Source organism: Lissotriton helveticus, chromosome 11, assembly GCF_964261635.1.
Source record: "Lissotriton helveticus chromosome 11, aLisHel1.1, whole genome shotgun sequence".
Classification (NCBI taxonomy): Eukaryota; Metazoa; Chordata; class Amphibia; order Caudata; family Salamandridae; genus Lissotriton; species Lissotriton helveticus.
This window is the reverse complement of record NC_136072.1, coordinates 108,582,634-108,605,109: the sequence shown is the minus strand read 5'-3', so window position 1 is coordinate 108,605,109 and position 22,476 is coordinate 108,582,634. Positions and strand designations below refer to the sequence as shown.

General features: G+C 46.7%; 1 protein-coding gene across 7 annotated transcripts in view; it reads right to left on the bottom strand.

Moving 5' to 3' along the window:
• KCNMB2 (potassium calcium-activated channel subfamily M regulatory beta subunit 2) overlaps positions 1–22,476 on the bottom strand; it is an 863,472-nt gene that overhangs the window by 221,949 nt on the left and 619,047 nt on the right. The gene's annotated exons all lie outside the window — the stretch shown is intronic.

The window sequence follows — 22,476 nt, the reverse complement described above, 5'->3', positions numbered from 1 at the left end:
TCCTAGCCTTGAACTCCTGGTACTTGCTTTACACACACCTCTCCTTTCCTCTATCAATTATAATTGTGTTGCCAGGGAGTACCAATGTTGTGTGTGTATGTGTACTTGAAAGGCAGGGACTTTGCTAGAGAGCAGTAGAGCTCTGACCAAGGGCGCGATCCCATAGATATGACTCAGGATCATTTGCAATAAACACTTAGCTGCGCGCAAGATTTTCCTGTTGTGCGGGCGAATTCCACGCGTGCGCAGATCGGACGGCCACCGGCAAATCCTAGAGATCCAAAAGTTCATATCAACCACTGGCAGAGATTCACGGGCTACAACGTCAACTCACTAATGTAATGATGTGGATTTAACAAGCACAGAAATAGGCTTTAAGAAAAACATTGCAGCTCATGTATAGAGTCTTATAGAAAGTTACTCACTTGAATTACTATTAAGTGGTGGTGGGGAGCGTTGATGTGCAGGAATCGCCATGAGTGAAATGGAGTCACGGGCAGGCCTGAGGTGGGGAACATCCGAAAGGAAAGGTTTCTTGGGGGAAAGGGCACTGGAGAATGCTTCCTCAAGGTGGGTGGATCCATATTGGAAGCTCTTTTAGCATCACCAGTTTGGGCTGTCCATAAGCGGTATCATTAATGCTGCCTGCTTCATTAACCCGACAATCCCTGCCAAGTCAGCCATTTAACACATGATTACACGCCTAATTTTCTGTAAAATTGCCACACTAATGACATCATAGCAGTAACTCCAAAAGTCACTTCACTGCTGCCAAATTAATTACTTTCTTTAGAAGTAGGGGGTCATCAGCTCTTCACATACTTAACTTCTGGAGAGCGACCTTCAAAAATGCTGCCTAATGGGAACTGGATGGGACTGAGGTGTAAAGGGATTGTGCACTTAGTTACAGGAGGTAGTGTTGTCTACCACACTGTGGCTATGTTGGAAAATTTATCAATTTTACTGGGGAAAATGCAATGGAATGCCAAGCAAGTGAGGAGCCTTGGTCTACCTTATGTGAAATTCAGATTTTTCTGTTGTATTTCACATTGGAAGGCTAGAAACAAAAGTTATTTATTCACTTTGACATGTCTTTTTGAATTGGCCCCCACAGGATCTAAATTAAGAACAAAATAAGAATAACAAGCTAATACTTATGTACAATTAGTACAGATGGAAAAGACTCTACCCTTTACACATTTTTACTGATCGCAGTTGCATGTTTTGGGGTGATTCATAAAAGGCATGTATGAGTACGTAAAAGAGTTCCTCGTTGGTACTACTTCATATACTCCTAAATACTTTTGTGTTTCAGTCCCCTAGTGATTTTAGTGCCTAATGAGGACCCCCAGGCCTAACAAGAACTGGCTGATCCTACTTTTGATAAACAAACAATGGGCCATATTATCAAGAAAGGGCGATACATTATCGCCGCTTTTATCGGCAGGAAACTGCCGCTAAAGTAGCGATAATGGGCTTGATAATATGCCCTTGTGAAATCCCATAGAAGCCCAGGTTAACACCATAACCTGGGCTTCTATGGGAATTCACAAGGGCATATTATCAAGCCCATTATCGCCGATTTAGCGGCAGTTCCCTGCCGATAAGAGCGGCGATAATGTATCGCCCTTTCTTGATAATATGGCCCAAGGATTTATATCTAGCTTTCGTCCTGGGCTTACCCAACACTATTGTCCTCATATCTCTCTGATAACTTTTTCGCAAAAGAAACACATTTCAATTCCTTACACCTTCAAACAGTTAAAGAATCAGGCGCGGCAGGCACAGGTAAGAGCGGTGACGTGGTGGGGGGAAGTCAAAAGTCGGCAGGATAGGTACAATTAAATGCAAAAATAAATAAAACTACTTACCTTGCGCTTGCCACATCGCCGAGTCCACGATGTGGCAAGCACAAGGTAAGTGGTTTTATTTATTTTTTTATTTAATTTTACCTATCCATTGTCTGTCGACTCCCCCCGCTTCTCCCCACCGTCCCACTGCACTTACCCGTGCCATCCGCGCCTGATTCATTTACTGTTTGAAGGTGTGCGGAATTCAAGCGTTTTTATTTTGCGAATACGTCATAACTCTTGTGGCTGATAAGAATGTTAATGATAGCTTGCATGCGTTTTTCACTTCATACCCAGGACGTTTGCACCTCTTTTATTTTGCTTCGATTAGGAAAAAATTTGCCAAAATCCATCCAGTTTATAGATCAAAAATTGGCACATCTATTTTCTTTGCCAACTAGAACACCCAAAACGGATATCGCCAGTTAGCGTGGGTGGGCCAATAATCCTGATGCAGAAGAGACTTTACTTAGGTAATAAAAAACATGCATATCCCAGTCTTCTCCAGCTCGTCAGAGAGATCCACTCACATCTATATGGCTTTCCAGTTGCTTGTGGGCTTAACTCCATTCAGTAGTTTTTGTAAACTTAGCATTTAAAAAAGATACTCCTTGGACTTGAAAGGGTTAACACTTTTGCATACCGCTTAAAATCATGGTTTCCAAACTTTCAGTTTCTGTTAATCTTATTTGAATTTTTCACGGAATGTGGATGGCTGATAAAAGGAATCACATTTCCTTTATGAATTGTTTTTTAAAAATTGTATACTTTTTCTAATGGACAAAGCTGGAATCCATGGACATGGACTTTTGCAGTAGCGGCTGCTACTAGGCAGTAGTGGTGAGGCGGTGGTGGGGGGTTAAAAAAAAAAGAGAAAAGAAAAAAAGAAAAATTCTCTTAGCTGCCAGCATCTGTCCTATTTGGTCGATGCAGGAAACAGGAAGTGCACAGGCTACCAGACTCCCCTAGCCAATTACGACACTGCTGTCACCAGCACGACAGCAGCGTCATGATTGATCTGAGCACTGTGGTTTTGGCGCTCAGACTGGAAGTGGGAGGCTGTGCATGTTCTTCACCCAGCCGGAGCAATACAGCCGGGTGAAGAAATGCCAAGTGAGCATGACTGTTTGGCCGGCCCAAGAAAGCAGGCCAAGCCATCATGTGCACTTACAAGGTGCCGGCCACTCCACCCCTGCTCCTTTGGGCAGCCCAGCCCCACTGCTCTGCACCTACAGGGCCAGTAGTGAAACACAAAATGATAATAACATGGTGTTATTACAATTGTATTTTTCCTGTGGGGTGACGCTCCTCCCCCTTACCAGAGACGCCGGCGCTGAGACTTTGGCCGTGCACAAAAGAATCTGGGTGCAAGGCTCTGATCACACCATGAGCAAAGCTTCCATACTTCCAGCATTTGCTGTGCTGTGCCTTCAGCTATGTCAGGAGGATCTAGGCATAGTTAGTTGTGTCTGTCCACTCCACAACCCATCATTCACTTCTTCAGAACAGAAGTAGCCTACCCATGGTTCGTCACATACATATGTATATATAAACAGACATGGATTTGTCCCCAAAATTAACAGAATTGGGATCTAAAATCTGCATTTAAATTGAAGGGAACTCGTGTTGAGGTAAACAAACCCTCCATGCAGTAGATTATTATTTTTTTTACTTGAAATTGGAAAATTCTGGAATGTGTACACTTGCATTAATTAACAATCTGGCCATATGTGTACAACTTTGCAAGCCAGACATATGTTTCAAAATGTCTGACATTCTGGTGCCTAGATTAAATAAGGCAATTACTGCTTCTCTTGGGGGCTGGTACTTCCTGCCTCTTGTGAACTACTTTGATGTTGTGTTTCAAAATGATGGCATTAGCATTCCAAAAACTGATCAGAGGCTCAGCCACCTACACAGTCTTCTGTACTTTGCCTAATTGGGTGTTCCTGGCTGCAGCAGGATTTCAACGAGATTCAAGAGATTTCAGAAACGTGTCCACAGTCTCCAGTTTACGAATGCTATGTATTAAACAGATTGGTGGTGGACATAAATTTGTTGTCCTAATTGACTGCTGGTCCAGTGCTTGTTTACTTGACTAAGCAGGGCAGCTTTTGCCCTGGAGCCTGGGAGTGTGCTGTTGAGGGAATGCAAAGTTGTGCCTGGCTTTAAATAGCTTGATATAATGCCATCCACTGCATTTCTATCTATATTACAGATGCAGATAAAAATATCAACAAATACTAATATACGCATTGACCAAACCAATACGCTGCACCTTTAAAAGGTATTTGCCGACCTATTGGCTGTGCCAATGCTTGTTTTCACTGGTGTAGATTTACACTTCATTCGTTAATTTTTGCATTTGCCAATGGTTACTTAAATATGAAGAAGCAAAGTCCGCAGGAGCTTGAAAGCGCTGTGCAGCTGTTGTGTCCTCAGAAAAAAGTGAAAGTTATTTTAAAAAAGAATGGGCGAAATGATAGGGAGGTGAGGGGGCGCACCTGGGAGCCAGGGATAAGGCGAGAGGGTGGGATGCATTTGGGAGCAGGAAGTGATTGCACGAGGGTGGGTCTTAGGGGAAAGTATGTCATTTAAACAAGCATTTGCAATGCAAAAGGTCTCACCTTTATGAGTATCCGAGGTATTGGCATTGTAAATGACAATGCCTTTTATTTATGTGTTGTTTTTAAAACAGATAGATAAAAGGTATTGTCATTTACAATGCCAATAGCTTAAACTCTGCAATTGCAGGCAGGACAAGCTATTAGAGAAAATGGTGCTCAAAGGCTGTAATTAAAGCCTACTGAGTAACAACAACACATGTAACAGGGGGTGCTCTCATGGGAGGTTACAAAATAAGACAAGGCGGTACTAAGGAGGGACTGCTAAGAGTATTGACCAATGAAAAAACACAGTTTGCAGTGGCTAATGACACAAGCCAATGAAAAATATGGGCGGAGCTTCAAGTCCATACCTGAATACTGCATGCCTCGCAGAGCAGAGCATGCGCTGCCCAGGCTTGACCTAAAAATAGTGTACAGGAGAGGGAAGCAATGGTGAGAGGAGTTAATGCCTCATCTCTCCACACTGCGTCCCTTTCCTGCATTCCATGTCGGTAATTAGCCCCATACAGCTACTTGAGGCTACGGTGGAGAGGATGAGTAGTGGAGAGCTATTTCCCTAAAAATCAGTCAGTACAGAATGTTAATAACGTGTTCAGTGTAACAAAGGACATGCATGACAACATTCAAAAGGGTTCAAGGAAGATGGGCTTCCGTTCGAATGTAAGTGACTTTTTCAATAGTACTACAGTTTGGCAAAATTGTATGCTATGGTAGCCAACAGGGCCGGCTTTAGCACTGGTGGCACTCTATGTGACAATATTTGTTGCCGCCCCTCGTGACCGCCTCCTCCACAGATTCCCTCACTAACACCCTTTAACAGTGCCCCTCAAGTCTCCATGACCACTCTCTCTCAGATGCATTTAACTAGCTTCTTAGCACCACTTACACCTATGTAGAGTGTCAGAGCCCTTTAAAACACACACACAGACACACATTACAGAAACAATGACTCATAAGTGTGTAAATCCGTATATAGGAAATGCTACATAAGACAGGGGACTACACAGTGTAGTCCTCACATGTCATTCATACTAGTAGGCAGTATAGTTTAAAAATGCTTGGTCTAGAGAAGCACAAACTCAGCATTTAAAACATAATACCAAGGTTTGGGGTTCTACTCAATAGTAAGAATTGATTTCTAGCCGAATAAACCAATTTTGCAACATCAGGATAGTGAAAGAGGTGGGAACAATTCATAACTTCTAACCTATTCCTTGCACTTTGTAGGCAGCTCTCTGATGACAGCTATTAGCTCACTGTTCTATATTAGGATTGTAAAGTATAAACTGCAAATAACAAAAGTCTCTCTCTGACAAAAGCAGGTATATACATCATATGTTGGGATCTACATGCGTTCTTTGCAGCAGGCATAATAACCCTCAACACTACCTTATGAGTAGTCAAAACCTCCATTAGATTAATCTCTCTCCAGGAAGAACCTTAATCACTGGAGTTATCTTTACATTTTCATTGTTGCCTCAAAATTTTTGGAGGCCTGGAAAGCTGCAGCAGGTGCTTTTAAAACCATAAAAGTACTTGCAAACACGTCGACTACCCCACCCCAAGTCGCCGCCCACTGCGGTGGCACGGGTCTCACTGCCTTGGTAGCCAAAGCCTCTTGTGATGTTTCACGTCCTGAATTGCCGACAGGAAAAATCATTTCAAATTCTCTCACACCCGGTAAAACAGGTCCTAATTATGCTGGGTTGGGGGGGGGGGGTGAATTTGACAGAGGACCACAAGGAAAAATTAAATAAATAATTAATTTTCTCTCGTCACCGGCTTTCGAAATCCCCCTCCACCCGGCTCACCGCTCTTACCTACAAGGGCCGCCGCTGATAAAAACATGTAATAATTTCTCTCTGTGTAACGTGTAATCAGGGCTATAGTAGGAAGTGGCATTGCAGAAGACAACGAGCGTGGATTTTGTTAAATCTTTTTCTAATGAAGCTCACATGCATAGGGAGATTACAAGGATACTATGATGTGCTATGTGAATTTGTAGAGCGTGGCTAATCACCCGTGAGGGGGTCCATGCGCGGATGGTGCTGATCCAGGATGAAGTGTGTCAAATGCCTCAGACTCCATTGGCTGAATAATGGAAACTGATGTTTTTTCTTTCATGTTGATTCGTTTTTTTGTGCATCTTAAAAGATTAAAATGTAAATGTAAATGTAGTATACTTGTAAAGCGCACAGCTGCCCCAACAACGGGGCGTCCCGGCGCTGTATAACTCTGGGGAACCCGTTCTGGCTTTCCCTGTGGGATGGTCCCTGCTGGGAGTCCCCAAGGTGGAGCCAGGCATCCCCGGAATTGGTGGGGCCGTTGTGGAGATTAGGCAAGCTAATGCCCAGAGTTGCCGAGTGGAACCCCTGATTAGAGTAAGCACCGAAGCGAGAATTATCAAGTACGCTGACCAAGGTCCATGACCCTGCCGCGTCGGGAATTGAACCCTGGTCCCGGGCTGACTACTGCTCTCAGGCCTGCTGTCTCTAACCAGTGAGCCACACTACTCCACTAAGAATTTGGACCTGATGTACGAAGTTCACAATTGTAAAAAAGGGTTGCAAATTATGCACTGCCTTTTTGCAAATGCCATCTGATTTTGCAGACCACCTTTGCACAAATAGATCAGTCCACAGAATATTGAATCACGGGGGGTTTCACAACAACCTGCCTAATCCATATTAATTAGCCAGGTCACCATTTGTGGCCCCTGCGATTGGCCACCATCACAGGGATCGTGATGGTGCATGGCACAGCAGACAACCCTCCTTATGAGTGCTTCCCAAAATGAAAGGCTGGAATTTTTCAAGGAATAAAAAGGTTTTCCGTTTCAGAAAACCTCCTTGAGAGCAGGCATTTGTCCCCCAGACCACTGTTTAAATTTTAGAAAGAATCAGGATTAGTGCATGACACCCAATCTAACCTATATCTAAATCCATTCCAGGTCACAGCAAGAAGGCAGATCCTTTTCAGAATGTACTTGCAGCAATGCTTTCCTTTCAAACTAAGGACCTTGGAAAGCTATTGATTCTTTCTAATAGAACAGGGGGATACTTTCCCAAAACAGTTTGTAGGGCTCGCGTCTGCGTTGCAGTGCGCAGCATAGCTCGCGCAGAGCGAGAGCCCTTTTGTATGGGGTTTTGAAAGCTGCGCCCACGCTCGTGCGTGTGAGCAGTTTTCTGCGGCTGCCATTGGCTTTCGCGTGCTTTTTAAAAAATAAAGCCAGCACGCAATTCGGAAAAGGCAGGCGCATGTCCCACCTTTGCTCCGCCCATTCCCGACAGTGGCTAGCACGCGCAGCAGCGCACATTCGCCTAGCTGCTGCGCTCCCCCCACCCGCTCCTCTGTGCTACACGCGCACCACTAGTTGGCTTTACAATCGGGTGTTCCTCGCCGGAATCGGGGCTATTGCATGGATGTAGAGCAGAAGTTATGCTCTCTTTGTCTGTGATGTGGTTAGAATCACACCCTTCCCCTCTGAAGACCTGAGGACGCACTGGCTGGTTAATTTTAGAATTTATTTTTTTTGTACGCATTTCTAGCTCGTTTTTGTTGCCTTTTAGATCGTGTCCCCTCACAGCTTTTTTAAAAACAGCACCGTGCCCGCTCACCGCTCCCGCTTCCCCAGCGCCACACGTCTGATCGGCTTCACCAGTCTGCTTTAATTTTCAGATTTAATTTCCACCATATGGCTGCATATTTACAACAGCACCGCACCGGCTACACTGACGCCACGCAGCTTGTTTATTATCCACTTATTTGCTCCTACCCTGGAGCAGCAGGTTTCTAGAGCCCACATGGCTCTTTATAACAGCAGCACCACGCATGCTTCACCAATGCCACGCGTCTTCTTTAAAATGTTGTTTACAAAAAAACAACTTGGTCCCGTGTGATGTCATCGGGCAGAGGCGGGTTTAAAGTTGTTGTGGTCGTGGGGCGATGGTGCTCTTTGACAGACCCTGCTGACTGTAGGCTGCTAGTTTGAGATGGCGGGCGACCCGGTGCAGGACGAATTGACCGCTCCAGGGTCAAGGGATGAGTCTCTGGAGTGCCACACCCAGCTCTGCCTCCCTTAGTTGTACCCCTTATCGCCATGCTGTGCCACCCGTCGTTCACTGCCGGTCCTTAAGCATTCCTGAAATCGTCCATTTCCTCTGATGTCTGAAGCCCTAAGGCTTCCACTCCCAGTGGACACTAGGCCCTGCTGCCTGCTGTCCTATCCCCTTACCTCCTTGTGCACACCTAACGTTTACCGATATGTGCACACCCGGATTTGAAATCAATGCACACCCAGCTTTGCCACCCTTAGGTCTACCCTCTTACTGCCCTTGTGCAAACCTGGATCCACAGTCTATAGTCTAAGCCCCTCTCCTGCTTGTGCATTCCCGGCTCCACACTCTTCCTTGACTCCTCCCCTGCTTGTGCTCTCTCGGCTCCGCAGTCTGTAGCCTTTGATTCCCTTCCTGTGCACTTTTAGCTCCGCACACTGTAGCCTTAACCCCTCCCCTGCCTGTGCACACCTGGCTCGACACTCTATAGCCTTACACTGTATGTCTGTGCGTACCTGGCTCTGATGCCTGTAACCCTGAACCCCCCCACCGCACACACACACACACAGACGCACGCGCTAGGCCTGGCGCCCATAGTTTGAACCACTTACTCCCTCCACCCACTCGGCTTTGCTGTTCCAGCCTCTTACCTTCCTTCGAACCCAGGGCTCTGCCGCTGCGTCCAGTCATAGCCCATTTCCTCCCTCTGGGCACCTGGCTCCTAGCCCACCCACCCTAACAGTACACTACCCTCTCTACTATACCCATCCCAACCGTGTTCTCTCGTCGGTGCCAGTACTTGGGGTTGTTGCTCTGCCCCCAGACCTCAGGACAGAGCTTCTGCCAGGCTATAGTGCTGTCTTCCCCACTGACCCCAGAGATTACAAACACATCTTGGAGTAATGCAGCTTGGCTACGCACTGTAGCCCCCTCCTTCTTTCTGCTTTCTAGAGTTAGTTCTTGGCATTTGTTTAGCGCTTACTGCTATAGTTATGGCATCACAGCGCATGAAGTGGTTTGTGTAGGTAGCGGACGGCTCCACTAAAGCAATCCTAGCTGGAGCATCACCACCTCTCACCTGCTATGCCTCCATCAATCCCAGCGTGTTTCCCACCCACCCCCATCCTCTAATGTACTGCTCATTGGAGTAGGCAGTACCTCCATCCGCATCCAGCTGTGCGCATCACCAACACCGTCCACTCCAGCTGTGTTCCCCACAGGAGTACCTCCACCCATCCCCAGCTGTGCTTCGCCCCTCCTTTGCGACCCCAGCTGTCAATCTTAATGTTTCCCCTCTAGAGGTGTGCTTATCATGAGAGCACATTAATAGTGCACTCCTTGATGTACCTCTCACAAGAGTGCTGGACATCCCTTGTGAGCATTACTAGTGCACTCCCCATGTACCTCTCACAAGAGTGCTGGATGCCCCTTGCGCACATTACTAGTGCACTCCTTGATGTACCTCTCACTAGAGAGCGCTGGACGCCCCTTGCGCACATTACTAATGCACTCCTTGATGTACCTCTCACAAGAGAGCGCTGGACTCCCTTTGCGCACATTACTAGTGCACTCCTTGATGTACCTCTCACTAGAGAGCGCTGGACGCCCCTTGCGCACATTACTAATGCACTCCTTGATGTACCTCTCACAAGAGAGCGCTGGACTCCCCTTGCGCACATTACTAGTGCACTCCTTGATGTACCTCTCACTAGAGAGCGCTGGACTCCCCTTGCGCACATTAATCGTGCACTCCTTGATGTACCTCTCACAAGAGAGCGCTGGACGCCCCTTGCGCATATTACTAGTGCACTCCTTGATGTACCTCTCACTAGAGAGCGCTGGACTCCCCTTGCGCACATTACTAGTGCACTCCTTGATGTACCTCTCACAAGAGTGCTGGACGCCCCTTGTGCGCATTACGAGTGCACTCCCCATGTACCTCTCACAAGAGTGCTGGACGCCCCTTGTATCAAATAGCTTTGTCCTGCCTGCTGTTGCAGGCAGGACACACTCTCTCCTAATGCTTTAAAAAAATCTTTATAGCATGAGCACCGAACACATTTGCAATTCAATGGGTCTTGCATTTGCGAGAGTTTAAGTTATTGGCATTGTAAATGACAATGCCTTTTATTTATCCGTTTTAAAAACAACACATAAATAAAGGGCATTATCATTTACAATGCCAATAGCTCAAACTCTAGTAAATGCGAGCCCTATTGCATTGCAAATGCTTGTTCTACTTGGGCTTGCTTAGAACACATGCAATTATAAGATAAAATTGCGCAAAATGCAAAAATCCAAGTAAAACTAACAGTTGCAGGTTTATAGATTATACTGTGTACACATATCCATGCAGAGCCCAGTTGTTTGTGCATTATCTCAAATAAGTGGCAGTGCAATGCAGGGCCGGCTTAAGCACTGATGGAGCCCGGTGCGACAATCAGTTTTGGTGCTCCCATACCCCATGTCCGCCTCCTCGGATTCTCTCACTACCACCGGGCAAAAGTGTCCCTCATCTGGAGAGATGTGGTGCAGCGGCCAGGGCAGCTGACTTCGGAGCACAGGGCTCGGTTTGATCCCATTCCCCGGCTCTGGTGGCAGCTCAGCTCAGCACCATGTGACTCTTGGTAATAGCTCACTTAATTTCCATAACAGCCCCCAGCGCCTTGGGACCTGTAAGGGTGAGTAGTTCACACTTTACAAATACGAATTTACATTTACATCTCTCCAATTATAAGTTATTCCTGAAGACAGCAGCTCCCCCTCCCCCCGAGGTCAGTGCGGCCGCACTGGTCGCACTGCCCTAACGCCGAGCTTGGTGCAGTGGGATTGCCCATGGCATCTATGTTCATGTTGATGATTCTGGAAGGTATGCACACCCTGCAAATTCTATCCTTTAACCCGTTAACCACGGCCGTTTTTTCACGGCAGTGCGGCCGTTTTAAAAACCACGCGGGGCTGCGTCGGCCGTTGAACGTGCGCAGCACCAGCCAGGTAGTGCTCCGAACGTTCAACGGCCGACGGCAGCACTTAACGGGTTAATCTGGTAGAGGATGGGAGTATCATGGCCCAGCTATCACCCAGCAGAACGTGCACATAGAAGAACATTCTTTTTCCACTACAAGAGATAGTATTTCTTCTACGTCGATGGTGCCATGGGTAAAATAGGACTGCCATGTGACTTGAGGGGTTACCCCTTTAGTGATGTCAATAACTCTATAGATTTAATTGAACGGCTATTGTATGTAATGCAAAAGATAGTCCCTTTATTGTTTCCTATTGCACAAGAGGTCGGAAGACATTTTCTATATTAAGAATTGTGAATGGGGCAAGGGAGCGGTGTGGCTTTTCTGAATTTGCATGTGCCTCACAAATCAGGGAATCCAGGTCCTTTAGGGAACCTCCACCCCACTGAAACAACTTTGAATAAGGTAGAAAATGTTGGGTAGTCAGAAAGATGTCTACTGTTTGAGCTGCTGGCAGCTATTTGGAAGGGGTCTGGTAGTGAACACAGGAGGGGCTACTCTAAGTAAAAAGTGACGGTGCAGCGTGCGTGGGGGACGTATGATGACAACAGCACAACAAAGAAAAATAACTTGCCTGCCATCCACGGCATCGCCGCTGTTCTGATCAGCACAGGCTGAGGCTCTCAAACACGTGCAGCCAATCCAGATGTTGCTCTCATGCTGCTGCCAGCATGAGAAAAGATCCGGGATTGGCCTGAGCACCCTGGATTTGCACTCCCACTGGTACTGGAAGCCTGTGCCTGCAGTCTCCAACCCACCTGGCAACACACCTTGGGTTGGAGACATCTCAGTGCGCATGCCGGTTTGGCCATCCTAGGGCGGCCCGGCCAAACCCACATGCGCACTGAGCTGCAGTGCCCACCGCTCCTCCTATGCCGTCATCACAATGACCCCATCCCCTAGACTCGACCCTATGAACTAAAATAAAATGATAATAAACCAGTGTTAAAATCATTCTATTTTACAAGTTTTGCATCTGTGCAGGCAGCGGGTGACGCTCCTCTGCCATAACGGAGGAGCCGCCACTGTGTGCACACCACCACAATTTAAATCCTCCTCAGATCGTGCTGGCAGTTCCTTGGCATAGCACCAAGTGGCAGCTCAGCCTGGGTCTGCTCCATTTTTATTGTCCTCCAATGGGCTGTTTCCTGAAGACTCTCAAAGAAGGGTTCCAATCAGCAGGCACTTGTACAGCACATAAGTGTGCCATTGGGTAATATTTTGTTCCTGCACAGGGTGTGATAGGCACAGAGAGTTATTCCATCTGTGTAGTGTACATTTGCAGGAATCAGCTCTTTTTCAATAGGGCACTCAAACCTTTATCTTCTACATGTAATGCCATGCGGATATATTTAGCAAAAAGTGTCATTAACCAGTGCCTAATGTCAAATGTTATGATGTGAGATTGGAAAGTAACTTTAAACCTTTCTAGGTGGGACATCCAGCAATGTTCTCAGAAACAAGATTTAATTGCCACTTTCAATTTAAGCACATCATTTTGAGTACTTCTATGCAATTCAAACACTCTTCAAACTCCCTTCTGCTTCCCAAATGTAGCAAAGTAATATGGCTCTTTTCATGGGATATGAAGGGCAGAGAAAATTATCATAATCCCAGAATGAAATTGCAGTCGTCTCGGCCTCACATTTAGATTTGATTATAAAGTCAAGTTATTCATATTTTTATGCTTCAGGTGAAGGCATTTCGCCACATGTACAGGATGCCATTGCATTCTACCTCATCACCTTGTTCCTATTCTGCAATAAGAAGGCAAGCCCTATTGAGAACTAGAGAATGACACACTATTTCAGTCGCGGCTGGCAGCACTAGAGGGTGGCGGGCAGGAGCGGCCAGTGCATGTGAGAGCGGTTGGAGCGGTGTGGGAGGGACTAGACAGACGATGACTAGGGGAAAATATTATTTATTTCATTTTCCTTCGTCGTCGTATGTCGAGTCCCCCCCACCCCGCCTCACCGCTCTTACCTGCACAGGCTGCTCCTGGTGGTTGGGCAGGCAAATGGGTGGTGGGCGGGTGACACATTAAATCAAATAAAGAAAGAAATACTCACTTACCAACATCCTCCTTGCTCTCATCCATTTTTCTTCTTCACAAGGGACTCTCAACACCTCCGCTAACCAATTCTGGCGCTGCTCTCATGTTGAGAGCAGCGCCAGGATTGGAGGGTGTGGCCACTCTCGCCGCTCCTAAGAGCAATGGTGGCATGGGCTTGGGCTAACCCAGCTGTCTTAAGACAGCCGGGTCAGCGGTTTCAAAGTGTGCATGTGTAGCTGGCCGTCGCAGGATGGCAGGCCAAACGGGCCTGCCATCCTGGAAATCTGTACTTCCCTATTTGCACTTACCTTTTGATTATTTGTTCCTCAGTATTTTGGCTATTCCTATAGTATGCCACAATATTCTTGTACTCAAATTTCCATACTACAATCTCTCTTCCTCTGGCACTAACTCTTCCCTTTCTCCATTAATTACAAGCACTTGAAAGGAATTCTGCCTAATTACTTCTTTCTTCTAGACACTGTGATTATATATTCTACAAAGACCCGGTGGTGGGGCCGGGTGGAGGGCGATTTTGACGAACGATGCTGAGGGGAAATTAAATAAAGAATTAATTTTCCCTCTGCATCGTCCGTCGAAATCTCCCCCACCCGGCCCCACTGCCCCACCGCTGTTACTTGCACGGACCGCAGCTGTACAAGGATCATTGCCAAGAGACACTGTTGCATATCACCATTTTCTCGGCAGGGAAACATGAAGGGCCCGATTCACAGAACTAACTTAAGACAAAATCCTAAACTTACTACTTTTGGTATTCACAGAAGGCATTTAGTAGTAGTAAAGTTAAGGTGTTGTCTTAAGTCTGTCTTAAGTCTGTCTTAAGTATGTCTTAAGTCTGTCTTAAGTTAGTCTTAAGTCTGTCCTAAGTTTGTCTTAAGTTTGTCTTAAGACTGTCTTAAGTCTGTCTTAAGACTGTCTTAAGTCTGTCTTAAGTCAAACTTAAGACAGAATCCTAACTTTACTACTACTAAATGCCTTCTGTGAATACCAAAAGTAGTAGGACAGACTTAAGACAGACTTAAGACAAACTTAGGACAGACTTAAGGCAGACTTAGGACATACTTAAGACAAACTTAAGACAGACTTAAGAAAGACTTAAGACAAACTTAAGACAGACTTAGGACAGACTTAAGACAGACTTAAGACAGACTTAAGACAAAATCCTAACTTTACTACTACTAAATGCCTTCTGTGAATACCAAAAGTAGTAGGACAGACTTAAGACAGACTTAAGATGGACTTAAGACAGACTTAAGACAAACTTAGGACAGACTTAAGGCAGACTTAAGACAGACTTAAGACACACTTAAGACAGACTTAAGACAGACTTAAGACAAACTTAAGACAAACTATGGACAGACTTAGGACAGACTTAAGACGGACTTAAGACAGACTTAAGACAAAATCCTAACTTTACTACTACTAAATGCCTTCTGTGAATACCAAAAGTAGTAAGTTTAGGATTTTGTCTTAAGTTAGTTCTGTGAATCCGGCACACAGTGATCTTCCTTACAAGGTACATTGAAAAAGAATTAAGATTTTTGAAATATTGGGGTAAACTCCAGTGGCCTACTCACTGTGCATCCTCTTGGTCTTCATTAACTGTGAGTTGTCCAATATAATGGTTGGATCCCATGGTGACACACCAGTTCTACCAGGACAACCCTTGCATCCAAATAGTTTCTAAGGGACTGACTACGAGTTTGGCTGATGGGATACTCCATCACAAATGTGACAGATATTCCGTCCGCTGTATTACGAGTTCCATTATATCCTATGGTACCTCTGCCAACCGGCTCATCACCACCCAGCATGTTTACATCAAAATCATTTTGTCAGCACATTGATCTTCAGTCTTTAACTATTTTCATTGAACCTGGTAAAGAAGCCTCTTCGTTTGGCTCGCAGTGACAGTTTTGTTACTGCTAAGTGCCATCCCGTCGATCCAAGAACACTCTTTGGGATTGTCACATTTCCCTGGCATGTTTCTAAGTTCTTTTAAATGTTATGGGGTCCTTCTGAAATAGGCAGCAGCACTATCTACCAATTTTTTGTGATCCCCTCTGCTTCGCGTCTGACAGGCTGCTCATGAAATGGGGAGCAGCTGGTGGGACAAAAAATGATTGATCTGTTTTGGACTCCATCCAGGAAAATGTTCCACGATATAGTTAGCTATGCCTTTGGCTCAGACTCAAGTCACATATTGAACGAGCTCTCGCCCACACGAACAGATGCAGCAGGTTCGGACAAGCACACAGGGAATGAGAACTCAGGACATTTGCAGGGCTATGTAGACTAGTGCTGTTCAAAGGGCACTGGAACATTAGCAGGAACTAGAAGCATGGATGGTACAGGCTCAGTCTTTGAACCAGTGGCGGCCGGCACGTTAAAATATGGTAGGGCGTGATGCCCAAAAAAACTCACCATATATGTTGCACTTGCAGGCACACAGGCTCTGGTTACAGTCTCTCTCTTCGTCCTGGCGCTCACCTCGGTGGTGACTCGGGGCAGAAAGGGAAGGACTTCCTCCCTTGTGCAATGCTAACCAACCAATCCTGGAGCTGCAGCGCAGCTCCAGCATTGCTTGGAGTAGGCTAACCTAGCACTTATTTTGAGGCTGGGGGCCTGTGGCTGCAATTCCGCAGCTGTTTCTTAGCCCTGGGATTGCTAGCTCTGAAGTGTGCATGTCAGATTGGCCGGCTCCAGACAAGTGGCCAATCAGGCATGCGCACAGGCAGTGGCTCAAGTAATAGTGCAATTGCACTAATAAGCCCCGCCTCTGCCCTCACACTGTAACAGCTCGAGCCTGCGACACATTATAATAAAAAGGTATTTATCGCCGTCTTATTAATGTGTGTGCCTGCAGGCGGGGAGACACTCCTCCGACATAACGAGGAGCTCCCGCTTCTTTGAACGTCCATCTGTCTTGCTTGAGGATTCCAATGTGAAGACCTCTGAGTGGTGTGATTGTCTTCATGCTGTTACATTACACTTAGAACCCCATTTATTTTCTGCAGTTGTCACACTTTCCCCTTGCTTAAGCCCCTCATAAGGAAGCAATGAAGAAGCTAAGGGTGGGAGAGTCATCCTAGTGATGTCATCTGAGTACCAAAGAGTGCTTGAAATCACGTCCACTAATCCTGGAGTTTTAGTGAACCAGTTTTCATGAAATGGATGTCACTTGGAAAGAAGAGATACTTAAGGGCCTGCACACAAGGGCCTTGCTCAAAAGAAAAGTAGTGTAACTATACATATAGATTTCTGTTTATGTGGGGCTGCAGAATTACTGCTTTTTCCTTGTCACAAGCATATATAGTAGTGTAGTTGATGAATTGCACCAGGCACAGGTTTGTAGACGTTGTAGTGGGATGGTTAGGTGACTTTTAAAAATGGCTCCTATTCCTTCTGTACAGAGTTCACCACACCAGAAAACTCCACACAGGTGCAATAGAATCGCATAGGGGAATGCACCTTTTTTAATGGGTCAAATAGTTACCCTATATCCCACCAAATGTGGAGGTGATCTGTTTCCCTGCCACCCTGCAAAGGAATTTATACAAGCCCGTGGCAGGAGTGTAAATCCAACATTTCCTGGGTGGAAACAGGAAAGAGAGGAGTTTGTGAATGCCCCAAAAACCTATGTTTGTGGGCATTCGGAAGGTTGTAATTTTAACCATTTCTTGGAACACCCCTTTCGCACCCCTCAGATGGGATTTACAGGTGAGGAGAACTCTCCAAACAGTGGCGGCCGACACAATGAAGAGGTGGTGAGGCAGGTGGAGAGGGCATGGGGGAGCGGGGGAGGGGTAGCGCTTGGCGGGTTTAATAATATTTTTGTTTAAAACACTTACCTGGAGCTGAGGCCGCCGCCAGTGTTGTGTCACAGCTCCGTCTTCTCTTCCTGATCCCAGGCTCCCAGCATACACTGGGGACAGACTCCCTGTGCAATCCCTAAGCTGCTCTTATGCTATGGGAGCAGCACGGGGATTGGGCTGCGCTCAGACCAGGGAGTCTGTGAGGTTTCTCCAGCCCGGCAGTCCAAAGCAGCCGGGCTGGAGAAACCTAAGTGCGCATGTGTGTTTGGCCAGCCTGAGACAGCCGGCCCAACACATATGCGCACTTAGTACACATAGAACTCCTCCTCCCCCCTCCCATGCCTCAGCCCCGCCCGCCTCCCCCTAAAAGCGCTGGCTCAGAGACGGCAAATGAAAAATAAAACGATTTAGGTAATCGTTTTATATTTCACCTGCTGGCTCGGCGCCATAGGGGCGACGCTCCTCTCCCCTATCTCCCAATGTGGCGGAGATATTCACACACACACACGTCAATGCATTTAAGCCTGCCAGAAAACCCTTTTTGAATTCTTGGCAGATCTAATAAAGGTACATTTGGTGGTAAGCTTTCATTTACGACCAAATGTACCCTTGTGGATAAGGCCAATTGATGGCTGAGTGCAAGCCACTGGGACTACGTCAAAAGCGTATGGGGAGGATCAGTTCGAGTCCAAAGGGAAGAGAGATAAGTGATTGGTTACATGTTAAAGCCAGAAGAAGGTTAGACGAAAAATCAATAATGCTATGAAGATTTCTACTTCTAGGATAGAGAGAACAAGCATTTACAATGCAATGGTTTCGCCTTTGGAAAAGTTAGAGCTATTGGCATTGCTCATGACAGTTCTTTTTTTTTTTTACTTATAAATAAATGGCATTGTTATTTACATTGCCAACAGCTCTCTGTTGTGAAACATGCACAAAAGACATTGTTACAGATGGAGTTCGAGAATCAAATCTGCTCCCCTCTTACACCAGACAGCTGACACTCTTTCAGGACCCAGCTCTTGAATAAAGTCCTTAATTTCAATGCCCTTCGAGAAACATTTGGCTGCGGTCCCCCGTGTCTTGTTTCAATGTTCACAATCACAGTCTCTTAGTTGTTGGCAATGAAAAGCTTCCCCGGCCCGACCCTAGGGACCGGACAAAGCCGGATAAAAGAAATGACATAATTGAAGACTCCCGTGGCCTAGGTCAGCAATAAACTTGAGTGTGAGGCTGGAATCCAGCAACGACTGAAGAGAACACTCAAGCAATTACTTTAGAAACGAACACTCAAGAAATGACTTTAGCAAATTAACTCTAAATGCAAACAGCGAGGTGCTTTTGTGTCCTATGTTTTAAAATAAATACCCGGATACATTTTTAGAGCTAAATCACAGCTTTCTACTGCATGGAGATTGTTTTGGCTCTGTGAAACTCAGGAGGACATTTACGAACCCTCCAACCACCAATTAGCAACATACACAAACACACACGCAGTACTTACTGGGGTTTATGAGATGAAACAAGAGGAAGGCGAGGATAGCCCCCTGGCTACCGGCTGAGGAGAGAGCACCCATGCCGTCCGTGGGTTAGAGCTGCGGTCTGGGGTTGGGTTTACTCCCACACATACACAAAGAAGCCTCTTGGCTCCACATCTCATCACAAACCGGTGGGAGCAAGCGCCTTTGCCCAGAATCAAGATAATACACTGACACCCAGATTGCCCCGAGCTTTACGGGAAGCTATTGGATTTACACAGACTCGCGTGCCTATCCTTCACCTGAAAGAGAGTGAGTGAGTGAGTGTGTATATGTATATATATATATATATATATATATATATATATATATATATATATATATATATATATATATATATATATATAAATAAAAACACACACACACACTTAATATCACAATCGGCAGACTACGCGGTGAACACTCCCCTGTGAGCATGTCGAGACACATGTTCATCGCCATGACCTTGTCCGTAGGCGAAACACACATCTGACTCACAATACATATACCCACAAGATTATGAACAACCGCATAACACTGAAAGGTGAGGAATGCACAGCTCAAATACCCTGCGCATGTGCAGAAAGAACCACCCGCAAACCAATCAGCATAACAGATAGATACACAACCGATGATCCTGAGCAGATGCCAAGGGGACACACATATCTATCACCATGAGCATCCCCAGGGGTTAAGGGTGAACACACCCACCCAAGCATGTTGGGAGAGGATGATGGTGCACATTCGTAACGCATGTGCAGAAGAGAAACGCACATCTCCTAGCAAGTCAGGAAAGGACATTTCCACTGTTGTCGCCTATTGGGTACGGTGGGGGTGGGGGGGGTTGCGCATTCCTGCAACCCTCGGCTCACAGGACTATGCTCATCTCTAAACACCACCTTAAATCGCGATGTACTCTCCAATAGCACGAAGTAAATACGCCATTTCGCAAGCACGGATGGCTGAGATGTATAGCCCCAATACCCTCAGTATGTCTGTCCTAGCACAGAACATGACAGAAGATGGATGTTGAGCATAAGCTCACCTTAAAATAGCAAGGTAGCAAGCAGTTCTTTTACATGCACACCCATCCTGAGCATGACTGAATCACATTCACTCCCGCTCCATCGACATGTCATGTGAGGGAGTCGACACACCATTATCCCGAACATAACTGAATTTATGTACACAAACCACCATTGCCGCATATAAATAGATTGTGCAAACAACGGGGAAATTAAGGGTGTGAGCATAAATCTTCAAAATACTAGTCATGGAAGTAAAAGTACATAGCCAGCTTCCCTGTGGAGAACAGGAGGCCCTTTTAAGCCTTTATCTAACCCCTCCTCCACACCTGAGTACAGCAACAGACCACCCCCACCTTTTCGCCGAGTACACGAACCCGCCCGGGGAGCGGCGCAGCGAAGACTGATCCGCCTCCATTAGTGCAGCAACCACTGCCTTTTACCACCCCTCCCCACCCTGCGCAAATACTGCATAAGTGGATCTGTGTGTACACTGCCAGGAAGGATGGCAGCCATCGGAGGCGTTTGCTTGAAATGAGTGCAGGAGCAACAAACCACCACGCGCTGCAGCAGCACCGTCGTACACCTACCACCCTCCCCGTCCCAAGGCCCGTGGCCTCCCCGTCTTCTGAAAAACAACAAATTAGGAAGGGTCAAGGGGATTTATATTTATAGACCCTCCATATTCAAACACCCCTACTTAGACTAAGAACTAACAAGAAAAATTGGAGGGTCTATGAGACAAGAGGCTGAGTCTGTAAGGTCCCTATTGAGATACCACACTGTTGGATTGCACAAGACCAGTCCAAGTGGTCACACGACACTAGCTGTGTAGTCGATATCCTATCCGACCACCCACTTGGCGGAGCCTCGTCATATAGGACAACTAGAACCAGGGTAGTGCGTCAAGGCCCAGATGAATTGGCCATACAACCCACAATTCTGGTTCAAACAGTGAAAGTGTCCATGCCACTACATGGTACTGGTCATGTGCAGTGCAAACAAAAAAGTGAATAAGTGATGTTTAAAATGGCGTTCCAGGCAAAAAAAATTCTTTATTGATATTCACCAGGACGTCAGGTTAAAAACAGGTGTAGAACAGTGTGAAAAAATCACTGTTTGCTTAGCTATGTTGTGAAAGCGGCCAACATGTTTCTGCCAACTGGTGTAACTACACCGGCATTCTTCAGGGCCATATAGATAAGCTGTTGCTACTGCATAGAAACACGCTAATGTTTTTCTATAAAGTGGAGAAGACAGGCCAAGAATCCTCAAAGACTGTCAAACTACTGGTGTGGTCACATTGACCATCCTACCGTATCCCCTTGTGCAAATATCTTGATGGAGGATACACTCCCAGCAGTATGTGGGAGTCAAACCTCACCTCACCCGGCAACGGCTCGGAGAATGAGGCCCCGCTCTCTCCGTCGGTACCTCTCGGCTGAATGCGAAGCCGAAGGGGAGGCCACCCCGTCTTCTAACCATGGTGCCGCGGTGTGTCGGGCGCTGCGCTCCCCGGGCTACGGTCGGCGATAGGGGCGGGGCTGGTGAACGGCTGCTAGGACTCTGCGCGCCGCTCTGATTGGAGCACAGTTGGCAGTGTTTTAGTGTCCTGCAGCTAGATCGAGTGCTGGGTAAGTGGAGGGTTTTGACTGGGAGAAGTAGAAGACGTTTTCCAAAACTGCATCCTCGAGGCGGCTTTTATCTATTTCGTATGAATTTTGAGCATCGTTTGGCGACGACCTTCCTCAACTGTATCCGAGGCACATACCCCAGCTTTGGGAGCTCTTTCAAGCTGCTTACAATCATCCCGATGCCAGTGGTGTATTCGGTGCAGCTGCCTTTTGCTATTTTGCAGACACATTTGTGGATTTCGCTCAGTAGCATGCTCGGGAAGACGAAATGGCAAGGAGGTTAAGATTGCACTTCGCAGCAAAAAGGAGTAACACTGATCCATTGCCAGACAGCTCAGGGGACTATCTGGATAGCAATGCTTTTATGTACCCAAGAAGACTGTCGCCCACCTCTGCTCTAAACACTATACAGATGAAGCTGAGTAATAGGGAGGCCGCTGTGCAACCTGTGTCAGCGGAAATCTGGAATTCACAACCGTGTGTGCCCTTTTCACCTAAAACAAGCACCTACGAGGACACAGGGGGCGGGAGAGGACACGAACGGCGGGAGGGGGGCGGGAGAGGACACGAACGGCGGGAGGGGGGCGGGAGAGGACACGGACGGCGGGAGGGGGCGGGAGGGGGCGAGAGAAGACAAGGACGGCGGGAGGGGGCGGGAGAGGACACGGACGGCGGGAAACGTGCACAGGACAGCGAGGGGGGGGCGGAAAGGCACACGGAGGGGGCGGGAATGGACAGCGCATCTGAATTCACTTACAGTGAAAGGGGAGGGAACGGAAAAAACGTAACTCCGCCCTGGGAAAAAATCTCGGGAACGCCCCCGAATCTGGTCCGGCCTTGACCGACAGATCCG